The sequence below is a fragment of the Hyperolius riggenbachi genome, chromosome 3 (genome assembly GCF_040937935.1).
Source record: "Hyperolius riggenbachi isolate aHypRig1 chromosome 3, aHypRig1.pri, whole genome shotgun sequence".
Taxonomy (NCBI): Eukaryota; Metazoa; Chordata; class Amphibia; order Anura; family Hyperoliidae; genus Hyperolius; species Hyperolius riggenbachi.
The window spans coordinates 474173510-474186169 of NC_090648.1; the positions used below are offsets into that span (position 1 = coordinate 474173510).

The following is a 12660-nucleotide window of genomic DNA, read 5'->3' on the forward strand; positions in this document are numbered from 1 at the left end:
ATAAGGCACTGTAGGCACGTGCCTACAGGCGCCTGATGGTGGAAAGGCAGCTCACTCCCCTCCCTGAGTTCCTCCCTACCACCCTACCTATGCAGAATCCTGATCAGAGCGTAAATAAGAGATTACTCACTCAGCTCTCAACATTCCACTGATCAGATCTCCCTTCAGTCAGGGAAACCTCTAGCTACTTAATACTGAGGGTACCTCTGGCTACCTAATACTAAGGTGCAATTGAGGCTACCTATGCCAGGCTGGAGAAGTAGGGGAAAGGTGACAGCTGGGCCAGCTGGCACATTTGTGGTGTGTGCTTTGGTGAGGGTTTGTAGGTTCATGGAGGGTGAGGTTTCGGGTGCCAGGACATCTGTGCCTATAGGCACCGGGCCCCATTGCAAAATTTCAGAGCGCCCCCCCCCTCCCTGGGGCCTGCTCGTGGCCGTTTTGTGGGGACTGGAGGGGTGGCAGCATTAGGGGAAAGCCTTGGCCACAGTCGGCGGGGAGAGGGTAAGTTCCCCCCCTCTCCCTCACCTCGGGGCTCTCCCCTCTGCGTTTCCCTCTAGCTAGTTACAGTGTGGGCGGCGGGCAGATACATACCTTCTTTTGTGCGTTCCACCGCATACTCCTCGCTTTAGCGGCTGACAACACTTCCGGTAGTGACATCTCAAGCGGGAGCAGGGGCTGCAGGGACTATTGTTACGCCAGTGTTTGGGGCATAGATTAGCTGTGGCAGTTCAGCTGTGCTGCATGGTTAAGAATAGGATGTTGGCTATCAAGAGCTGTTTTGGGGTGCTGCTTATTACTGGGGTCTGTTATGGAGTGCTGCCCTTTATTGGGTGACTGTCATGTGGTTCTGTCTTACTGGAATTTGTCATGGGGTTGTGTTACTGAGGGATGGGGGCTGTCATAGAGTGCTGTCTGTTACTGGACTCTTTTATGTTATTGGCTAGTACTGCAGCTTGTTACTGGAGTATGTTATGGAGTGCTATCTGCTTCTGAGGTCTGTTACTGGTGTCTGTTATGGAGTGCTGTCTTTTACTACAGTCCATTATCGGAGGCTGTCTGATACTGGGGTCTTTCACGGTTGGCTTCCTGTTAGCCACTGAACCTAAGCACTATGGCCAAAATGTAAATAGAAGCTCTCTTTCTCTCTCACTAGTTTAGCATCCGTCACTCACCCAGGCTGAGACTATAGTTCTTGTTCACCCTGGCCCTGAACTGATCCATCTGTGTGATTCTCTTGCTGTCAGGGTACCACATCACTTTAGACTCCATGATCTCCTCCATCGCTCCTCCTTCTTAGACATGCTGGAACTGCCTGTGAGTCTCCTCTAGTGCTGTGCCTGCCTGCCCGGCTACAACACTCACACGCTCTTATTTACATGAGTAACTTTACCGAAGATGGGAGGGACTCACTAGACTATATCCGCCAACAGACGGCAGTTCACAAGGATACTGGCTTTGAGAAAGACGGCTGCAGACCGTCGAAACGCGTCAGCCCTGCAGTATACCTTCCCGGAGTCTTAAGTTGCATAAGGAACCCCATCACATAGGTCGCATACGCTTGAGACAATCTTTATTCATCTCTCCATCTCTCCAATAAGCGCAGCAGACTGGTCTCCAAGCAACCGTAGACGCGGGCAATAGGTGACGTCACCGGAAGTGAACCAGCCGCCACCCGGAACCACTACATCTCACTATCGTAGACACGTAGTGACGAACGGGAGACGAAAGTTATTGTAAGTCATTGAGCTGCCGGCCGGAGCTCTGACCCCAGGAATTGAACGTTTTGCCACAACCCCGCAGCACTCAAGAGGGGAGTGTGAGTACATTTGTAATCCACACGGAAAGCTATTTTAATTTCAGATCAAAATACCGGCATAATACCTGGAATAGACTTTGAAGGAGTGAACTCCTTGACCTTTATCCCTCTATATCATCGAACAGGTACTATATTAACCAATAGGACTGAGGAAAAGGGGATTCCCCTATTTGGTTAGTGGTTACACACAGTCAAAATCTCCGCACCATCAAACCAGTAACCCATTTGGGAAGATAAAGGGAAGCTATAATAGACTGGCAAGATCTACAGAGAAGGACTGTGCATAGCAACATAAGCCTTTCTCCATACAGTCATCCCTCAATACTATATTTATCTTTCTCACAAATCATTTATTACAATCTATATTTCCCCAAATTGGTTGACACATAGAACAACCATATCCCCTCCCCCTCCCCCTTTTTTGTACACATTGGATGGTCTGGGTATGTGTGAGTGTATGAGTGTGACATTCATTATAGCGGTTGATTGAAAATGCAAATACTGGTAATAACTATTGTTTTATAGTATTTTATGTGGAGATTGTATCTATATATCATTTGTATATGCTTTCTGTATTAATAAATGTATGCAAATTTATGCATGTTTTAAATTTCAATCAGGTGTATAAGCACCAAGTATTATTGACGATTCAGACCGGTGGAACTATATAGACCCAGCGCAACTGGCTTTTCTGTTTATAAAATGTAAATACAGGCAGCTCGAGCTATTGAATAGGTGAATGCCAGCACCTGACTGAGCCTGCCCAAAAAATCCTGAATGCCAAGATAGCTAGCAGGCATCGGCTGTATTGTAGCCAAGTACTGGTGCCCACACCAGTGGCCTACCTTGTAAAGCCCCGTCTACACGGGGAGATGTGGCGGTGATGTTCCTTATCAATTGAGCCGCTGATGCGGCTCGATTGATAAGTTCCCACAGGTCCGATCTGTGAGCCGCCGATTCCCTGCTCGTTCCCCACGAGGGCACAATGGCAGGGAATCGAGCGGAAGATAATCGGGGCTGGGCGGGGACGAGCAGGGGATCGAATACGACGCACGCGCGACGAGCGGGAACGTGGCGGGTACGCGCGGGCATGCGGAAGAGGCGATCCGGCGGCTAATCGAGCTGCCGGATCGCCTCCACATCTCCCCGTGTAGACGGGGCTTTAAAACACCATGTGCAGTGCTCTGCAGATTGCATAGAATTCCCCTCATCCCCTGCTACCCCGACCTTGGGATGATTTCCAGACAGGTGCAAGTGATGCAGTTGGCAACAGCAAAGTTAATGCTTCTTTAAAAAAAATACTCTACTTGAAACTGAAGTTGATCTATGCAATTGAATTGAAAAGAATTGGGCGCTCAGTGCACACACCACAACTGCTGCCCTGAGTGGCTGGCCACAAGCCACCAACCACAACAACGCCACCCAAATGTGCTTCCAGAACTATGCATATGTACAGCCTTTGGTTAGTATATAGGATACGTTTCTTCAAAATCCTTGTGATGCCAGATTGTCATGGTGATCTCTCAGCTTCCAGATCCATGCTTACTGTGGGTCCAACTAAAGGTGCACACACACCTTTGATGTGGTCGGGAATCCCTGGGCTGGTCTGCACAGAGTCAGCTGTTTAGCTGACAATGCGTTCTGTTGCTCTGCGGAGGGATGACGGGGTCATGCGTGCGCGACGTCAAGTGGCAGGCTAGGCAGCGGTGTGGACAATAGGATCACTCATCGCTAGGGGTTAGTAGGTCTGCCAGGTAGATCACTTGTGCTTCGGGGGTCGCGAGCCTAAGTACACATGCTTGATTGGCGGAGGCGGTCATTATCGACTGCCTCAGCCAAATTTAGTAAAGCGTGTGTATGAGGCTTAATCCAACAGTGGATTAGTATTATAGATCTGTCAGCTGTGTGCATGATATAGAGGCGTGAGGAAAAATGGGTGCCGGGTGAAGCGGATATAAATCTAAACAATAGTGTTGTGGATTTGGCGCCAAATGAAACCGGAAACATACAGTAGTTACAGTGGTAATGATGATAATAACACATTAGTAAATGTTCCTGATATTTTACTACAACTAAACCTAACCCAACTCTCACACAGAACCCTCCCTCATCTAATTCCTAACCTTAAAGCCCCCCTTCATGACACCTAACCCTAAAACCCCTCCTTCCTGACACCTAACCCTAAAAACACCCCTTCTTGATGCCTAACTCTAAAACTCTTCTTCCTGACATCTATCACTAAAACCCCCCTTCCTGACGCCTAACCTTAAAACCACCTTTCCTGTCGCCTAACCCTAAACCCCCCCTTCCTGATGCCTAACCTTAAAAACTCCCTGCCGCAACTGACATAAATACAAAAAAAAACATTCCTTTTTCAAACAATACATTTAAAAAATCATACATTTCAAAATTTGAAAATAATACATTTCAAAATGATAATTCTCACAAACGAAAAATGTTGGTTGGACAGGCACAGCACCCGCTATTTACTATTATTATAAATTTCTGGTTTTGGCACCCAATAGCCAATGTTTACATTAGCGCCTCTGGGGCGCCCAAACTGTCCAATTTCCTGCTTCCCTGTCAGTGTTCTATGTATTTACAGCTCGGACAATTGAACTAGCGAGGAAATAGTTAACCACTTTCGCAATACTGCCCCATCTATTCCACACTTGTATTAAGTGAAGAAAATGAACAAGTACAAAAACTCCTGCGCAGATGTTTGCAAGGCCTTTGCGATCTGTTACATGCGTTCAAATCCTTTTCTAAATGAGATCAACTCCAATTTATTTTAGAGAAGAAGCAACCCTCTCTACTTTCCCAAGTAGTCCTAGTCCTATAAGGCTGCCTATTTACTTATTACAGTGTGTAACTCAAGTCCCTTTACTGGACACACAAAACATTGCCCACATTTGGTATAATAATATTATAAGAGTGGCCCTTCAGAATCATTTCAGTGTGTTTACTCACCGCAATTCTGTTTTTCTCCCTGCTCAGCCCCTCTGATCTGCAGGAAGTGTGGAAGATTACATAGCACAGATCCGTTGAACAGTGTTTTTTCCTTGTGTGCTTTCTATGCACTTTGAAGTGTATGTTTCAGGACATCCCATCTGCCACAAGGATTGTATCCCCCCTGGAATGGATCTGTGCGTATTCATAGGTTAAAGCACCAAGAGAAGGGGGGATTGGGGGGGGATTCGATTTATTGAGTGTGAAGAATTGAAAGCGGACCCATTTCATTTTGTATTGTTGTGAAAGTAACAACCCACCTAATGAAAGTTCTAGTGCCTAAACCTCCTTTAAAGCGGGCAAAAACTCCATATTAACTGAAAAATGAAAATAATAATCTAATGAGATATTAGCTTACCTATGCTGTTTTTTTGTGTTTCATGTCATTTTTTGTGGAATTTGCCTTCTTAAAAATGAAGGAAATTTGCAATAATTCAGCTATAAGTGAACATTTGTGGTTACCCACAATTCACTACTACTGAATATGCAAATTATCCCTTTTCGCCCCTGTAAGCCAGAGAAGCATCCAGAACCGCTGGTGTATAGCAAGCCTATAAACCAGCGGTTCTGGATGCTTGCCTGGCTTACTGGTGCACAAAGGGATTATTTGCATATTCAGTAGTGGTGCATTGTGGGTAACCACAAAAATGTTCACTTATAGCTAAATTATTGCAAATGTCCTTCTGTTTTAAGAAGGCAAATTTAACCAGGCATTGCTTATTAGTAGCAGGGTTGCGTTTCGGTCTCTTTTATCCCCCTATACGTTCCTAGTGGTTTGGGTCACCCCGAGCTGCTTGGTTACTCTGCTTTTTTTGTCATTTTTAGTAAAACAGGATTAACTGCAAGGGATCAGCCCCTGCAAAGGCAAGGGGCTTCAGAGCTGTAAGGGGTCGCTCCAACAAAATAGCCTACATGTCAAACTAACTTACATCCCACTGACTTTACTATCCCCCCCCCCCCCCCCCCCCCCCGAAACCTTCCTGCCTATGCATTTGTCAATGGTAGGCTAGTTCATCGGCTGAGGGGCCCTACTATTTCACTCTGATAAAGGGTTCCATTCTTCATATCAGGTGTTTTTGTGGCTACTTGTTATGGGTGTGTAGATTATGATGTCCGCACTTGTTTTAGGGCCCTTGTAAGATGGGGCCCCAGGCTGTGAGGGTCACCAGGGGTTGTCAAGGGAAGGGGTGTGACCATTGGGAGGGCCCATCAAAGCTTTGCTGGGGGGCCTCATGATTTATAGTTATGCCCCTGTTTAGGAGAAATGTAATATGGAAAAAATAAAATAATATTTCTGCTGTTTTCCATTTCTCTGTGATGCCAAAATCAATTTTGCCCTTTTCTTTTTTTATCAACCAAGCTCAGTGTTAAGCTAAGTACACAAGGGGGGACAATTGTAGCTGTCGCTAGCACACGGGAGCGTGTGTGCGCGACAGCTCGGCGACAGCTCGTCGCCAAGTCCCTCTGCGTCCACACGGCAGCAGAGGGATTAGCGATGCGGCGGAAGCTGTCGCCGAGGTTCCTCCCCCCCACCGGAAGCTCCGTGTGCTGTGTGTGGGTTGCTGTTGCTAGCCCACATACACATGCGGGACTAGCGACAGTTCCGGCGAGGTTGCGGCGACAGCTGTAGCCGGCGATTGAACATGTCAATCGCCTGGCGACAGCTCCGACGGGCGACGGTTCGGGGCGCACGCGTCATACACACGGGCGAACTGTCGCCGCAACATGCACGTGCCACGTGGTTGCGGCGACGGCCGTACCCCGTGTGTATGAGCCTTAAAATGTTGCCTTTTGCTGCCACAGTTTAATGTCCCAGTGTCCATCCTACAGCAAACATCACCTGGACAGCAGACTCACATCACTGTGTAAACTCTTCAGAGGGATGAGGGGGGTTCAATTATCTTCTTCTGGACATAGGACCTGATTCGTTAAAGAGAAACTGTGACCAAGAATTGAAGTTCATCCCAATCAGTAGGTGATACCCCCTTTCCCATGAGAAATCTATTCCTTTTCACAAACGGTCATCAGGGGGCTCTGTATGGGGCTCTGTATGGGGCTGTATGGGGCTCTGTATGGCTAATATTGGTGTTGATTCACTAAACCGTGCTATGACAAATAGCACGCCTTATATCCGAGATAGCACGCCTTATCAAAGTTAACACGCCTTATCAGAGTAGTATAGCAAGCGCTATGAACCCTCAGGCTCAGGGCAGGACGAGTGCCATTGCCAATTAGCAGGCATAAGTTTGTAGCGCTCGCTAGGCTACTCTGATAAGGCGTGTAAACTTTGATAAGGCGTGCTACCTCTGATAAGGCGTGCTATTTGTCATAGCCTGGTTTAGTGAATCAACCCCATTGCGGTGAAACCCCTCCCACAGGAAACTGTGAGGACCATGGGCCTGGCTGTTTCCTGTCTGTGAACCTCCTTGCATTGTGGGAAATAGCTCTTTACAGCTGTTTCTAAACGCCAAAAAAGCAAGCAACAGCTACTTCCAGTGACATCACCTGCCAGCAGTAAAAATGTCACCATATGATAAATGTCAGTATGTAAATTAGGGAGAGGAAAGCTTTTACAATGGGCAAACACTGACTAAATCATTTATACATAATTATTGTAAAAATGAAGCACTTTTTATCACATTATTTTCACTGGAGTTCCTCTTTAAAGAGACTCTGTAACAACATTTTCGGCATTATTTCTTCTATCCTATAAGTTCCTATACCTGTTCTAATGTGGTCTGGATTACTGCAGCCTTTTCTAGTTGCGCTGTCTCTGTAATATATCTAATCTTCTTTTCTTTGTCAAGCTTTGTCGACCCATTGAGGAATGGGCTGCCTCTGTTGTAATGAATACAAGTTATTCCACACGCACTGCAGCTGCGCAGGCGTGCTGAAGCCGGCGTGTTACTTTGTGTGTTCCCCATCAGGTCCGCTCGTAGCGACCTGCATTGTGGAAGCAAGGGAGTTAGATGGACTACAAGGGGCGGAGGAGGTGAGTCATAGTGGGTGTGTGGAAGTGGGAGTGTATTCACGCCTGCATCCAGTCAGTGTTTAGCCATATAGTTCCCCATCAGGTCCGTGTGTTTTAGGACCATTATGATTGGTTAGTTAGAGTTAAATTTGAAACTATTGGCTTTCACTGATTAGTAGTACTATATAATATGTGTATGGTGACCATTTCATGTAACATTGATGCAGCAATAGCTTGATAAAGGGGCAATAGCCTCGAAACGTTGCTTGACACTGCTGTATCTTGCTTGATAGTATGCATTAATATCAAATAAAAGAGCATTAATTCAACTTGGATGGTGCCGGCTTCACTCTCTACTACAAAATTTTGGATCTGGAGTGCTGACGGATCGAGTGCTGGGCACATCCACCACTGGCGCTCCACAATTTTCTTTTTTAATGAATACAAGTTATGCACTCCCCCTGCAGGTTCTGTGTGCTTTGTTTACTTCTCAGCCTCTGCTCTCAGTTTCTGATGCAGTTTGCGAGGCTGAGGGGGGAAGGGAGCTGCCTGTCACATGCTGAGAAATTGTGAGAATCCCAGACTGGAGTGCAGATAATTCACTATGTAATAAAAACTTGTAGTATACTGTAACATGAGATATATATACACACACACACACGTATATATACACACATATTAGTGTGTGTGTGTGTGTGTGTGTGTGTGTGTGTGTGTGTATACAGTATATATACACACACACACACACATACACACACAAATATCACTTCCTGGTTAGTGCCCATGTTTTTTGTTTGTAAACACTGCCTAAAACTGGCGATTAAAATCCAGGATCGCGGCGGAAGCAGCGGAAACAGCAAAGAGGGATCCAGGAGATCACAGTGACTCCATTGGTATGTTTTTTATTGTACAAATCGGACAGTACAGATTCTCTTTAAGCTGCGCTACGAAAGCAGCGCTGCTTAATGTGAAGGAGCGCCCACTATGCACGCCTTACATAGCAGCGCTCATTGCTGTAAGGAGCTTGCCTTTCTTAGTTAGATGCATTGCTTACATAGCAACATGCGTAACTTTAAATGCGGGCGGTCCTGTGAAGTATCGCGGGGCGATACTCCACTAGCGTCCACTAGCGTCCGCTACTATGTCAGTTAACATAGTTATACTATGTTAAAGTTACGCGCTTTAGCAGCACAGCCTAATGAATCAAGCCAATAGTGACCTTATTTGATCTGTAGGAAGCTTTCGGTTATTTGCATACTGATATGAGCTTGATATTGTAACTAAGTAAAAAAAACTTCCCACAATCCCGCTGACACTGCATAGTTCCTGAAAGTAAGGCAAAGGTACACAGAACAGAGAAATACAAATTGAGGGACATATAGGGAACTATTTTAGAAAAAAAAATCGGGTTTACATGTATATTTGGGGTACTAGCTTGTTTGGCAATTTTTATTTTTGGATGTTATAATCCCCTTTAACCTCCCTGGCTGTATGATTTCCGGATTTTAGTGTCTAAAATCAGTGCAATTTTTTCACACGCTTTTAGACCCTTAAAGTCATACCGCTAGACAGGGGAGGACTGGGACCTTTAAAACACAAACTAGAGGCCCATGTTCATGGCAGCCTCAGCCCAAATGATGTCACACATGCGCCCCACGCGCTATATACTGGTAGTCACATGTGACGCCAATGCGGAAATACAGCACGGACGCTTGCAGGACAGTGCTGCATGAAAGTATAAATGCACAGGCATCAGGGTCACATAATACATTTGGAGGGATGACAGACAGCCAGGGGTTTCCTTCGTTTCCGTATTTCATGATTATCGCATGCCGTTACCGCTGTGCACCCGATCAACCACATCGGTCTAAATTTCCCAGCATGTCAAACTCGACCAATTTCCGCCTGAAATTAGTGAAATCATTGACTGGGCATGCTTGTGGCGAATTCGATAATAATTATCAAAACAGTTGGTTGATCGCCCAGTCAACAGGTGTATGGCCTCCTTAATTTCCCAAGCATCACCCCTTCCAAACACACAATTATTTCCAAAGAGAGTCCGGACAAATATTTTACCCACGGACCCTGCAGGTAAGCTTCTGCTCTGCATCATACTGTGTATATTTACTAACTTGCCCACCCTCTAATTGTTCTCTAATTGTGCTTTTATTTTCCTCAGCCAGCTAACCTAGTGGTTCACATTGCCTTATACAAAAACCTGAATGCACCAGGTCCTTTACCAGCCCTAAATCATTAAATAAGAGACAGCCTGGGGGGAAATTACCCCCCTTCCCCCCTGGCCAGTCCTCCCCTGCGGCAGCCCTGTACATTTCATTTCACATCTCTCATGGATCCAGCTTGGGGTTACTGCTCTGAGCTGCAGATTTACAACCCAAGCCTGACTCGGAATTACCGCTGAGGAGATTAATGCTGTCTGCTTCCCTGACAAATATCCCTAACCTTACCTTGAATGTTAACCCCTTCCTTATGAAAACACCTTAAAGGATACCCGAAGTGACGTGTGACATGATGAGATAGACATTGGTATGTAAAGTGCCTACCACACAAATAACTATGCTGTGTTCCTTTTTTTTTTTTTTTTCCTTTTTTTTCCGCAAAGAGTTAAATATCAGGCATGTAAGTGGCTGACTCAGTCTTGACTAACAGGAAGTGACTACAGTGTGACCCTCACTGATAAGAAATTCCAACTATAAAACACTTTCCTAGCAGAAATGGCTTCTGAGTGCAGGAAAGAGATAAAAAGGGTCAATAGTTCATCGATTTTTAGCTCTGGCATACTTCAATTAATGTGTCATTCAGCAAAAACAATAAAACAGTTAAAACTTAAAAAGATTTAAACATAAAATAAAACTGTGGAATATCTTAAAAAGTATTTTTTAGGAGAAGAAGGATAGATACAATTGTTTATTTAATTAGTTTATTTTTGGTTCGGGTGTCCTTTAACCTCCCAACTTTAATAAAGCTAACCTCCATCTGTCCTATACCCTAACCTTAAAGATGCTCATACACCCCTCAATTTTGCGGGCTGATCAACCGTCCAAATCAATGAAATTTATTTTATCGAACTGTCGGAAAATCAGTGGTTTCAATTGAGCAATTTTTTGATCAATTTCAGGTCGAAAGGATTGATTGGGAATGCTGGTAAAATCTCAATCACAAGAGCTTGATCGTGCGTGCACCGTTTTTCTTCCATTTATGGGCCAAATAGATGCCTTCCACTCTGATAGGTTGGAACTGGGTGGAGGGCGGAGCTGGACTCAAAGAGCAGCTGACGGTGATGATGAGTGACGGCTCAGGTCACAGACAATAAGCTGCCCCGGTTTGCTGCTCCTTCATCCCCTGAGTTCCAGATACTTGCCTGACTACTGCAGTTCAAATGTTTGGCAGCTTGACTGCATGAGTGTGCCAGCCCGCCCCTTGCTTCCTAGTGCCATAGGCCATAGCCTTTGTGGCCTTGCCTCAAACACCAGACTCCTAATCCCAAGCAATAAATCAGATCTAAACTACCAGCGATTTAATCACCCGGCTGTGCAGCTGCAAGCGAAACTGCAGAGGAGCTAAAGAAGCAGGAAACATGAAGTTGCCTGTATTTTAATATAAGACTTTTTTTGCTTACCTCATCTGTGTTCTTCCTGAGGATCTGCATACTTTCAGAGAGCCGTGTCTGATCTGCTAATCCGTCTTCCAGGCTGTCAGATGCTAAGTAACAGTTGCATATTAGATGTGCATTCCAAGGGGCCCCCTGAGCGCATACAAAGCCACTGGTCCTCACTCAGAGCCTGCTGTTTGGCTAGTTGCATGAAGGGGCACATCCACAACAGCTGAAGGAGGGATCCTCTCACTGAGATGCAGCTGGGACGCTGCAGGCTTGCTGGCTGTGCTTTTGCTGTGGCATGGCTGGCAGAGTGCGGCTTGTTGTCCTCAGCGCAGAACACAGCAGACTCTGCATGCAGGTCAAAAGTCCTGCAGCCAAACAATGTACACAGCAGAGCACAGTACCTTCTTTGGGCTGCTTTCCACTAAGTTCCAGGGTAAAGTCCAGTGTCCCAACAAACTAGGATGTATAGTCAAAGTAGCATACATGAACTCTCCTTGGTTGGCAAGCAACTAATAACCCCCCTCCCCCCCCGAGGGTACTAATAACATCCCCCCCCCCCCTTGGTGGGAAAGAAATAACCCCCTGGATGGAGCTACTAACCCCCCTTACACACACACACACACACACACGCGCAAGCGCTGTGCAACTAATAACCCTCCCGAGGGAACTAATAACCCCCCTTGGTAGGCAACTGATAACCCCCATCCAAATATGCACATCCAAAACCGCTAGTGCATATTGCCCCCCCCCCCCCCCCCCTCCAGTCAGAGCCCCCCTTCCCCTGCCCTTTTTTGGAAATATCTCTTCTAATTCCCCCTCTGTACTATATTCTAACATTAACTTTCCCCCTTTTTAACACTAATCTCCCACTCCAATCCTAACCTTCCCCTTTTGACTCTTAACACTAACTTCCCTCCACTCCACTTCTAACAATAACCATTCCCCTCACTATTACAGCTAATTAGTTTAAAGGTGCGTACACAAGCACTGCCAGCGGCAACGACGGGTCCGCCTGACCCTCCCGCTGGGCGGTCTTTTAGCCGACAGTTGCACGTGCGTACGCGCTGTCAGCGGACTGATAAGGCTGTTTCTGGTAGTGCGTGTGTATGCACCTTAAACATCTGATATGGATTAAGACCATACAGGGCTCCAGGAAGACCAATTAATATGTACCCCCTACTTTTTCCCCACCCTCTCTGTTTATTGGTTGAAAGGGTGTTAGACAAGTTGGAATATCTCAGTCCA

The 12660-nt window shown here is 46.0% G+C and overlaps 1 protein-coding gene across 1 annotated transcript in view; it reads right to left on the bottom strand.

Moving 5' to 3' along the window:
• Nucleotides 1-11829, bottom strand: part of LOC137564330 (leukotriene C4 synthase-like) — a 73253-nt gene extending 61424 nt beyond the window's left edge. The window contains exon 1 of the mRNA XM_068278085.1: nt 11434-11829. The gene's annotated coding sequence lies outside the window, so the exon portion shown is untranslated. The remainder of the gene's footprint in view (nt 1-11433) is intronic.
• Between the last annotated feature and the right edge of the window lie 831 nt (nt 11830-12660).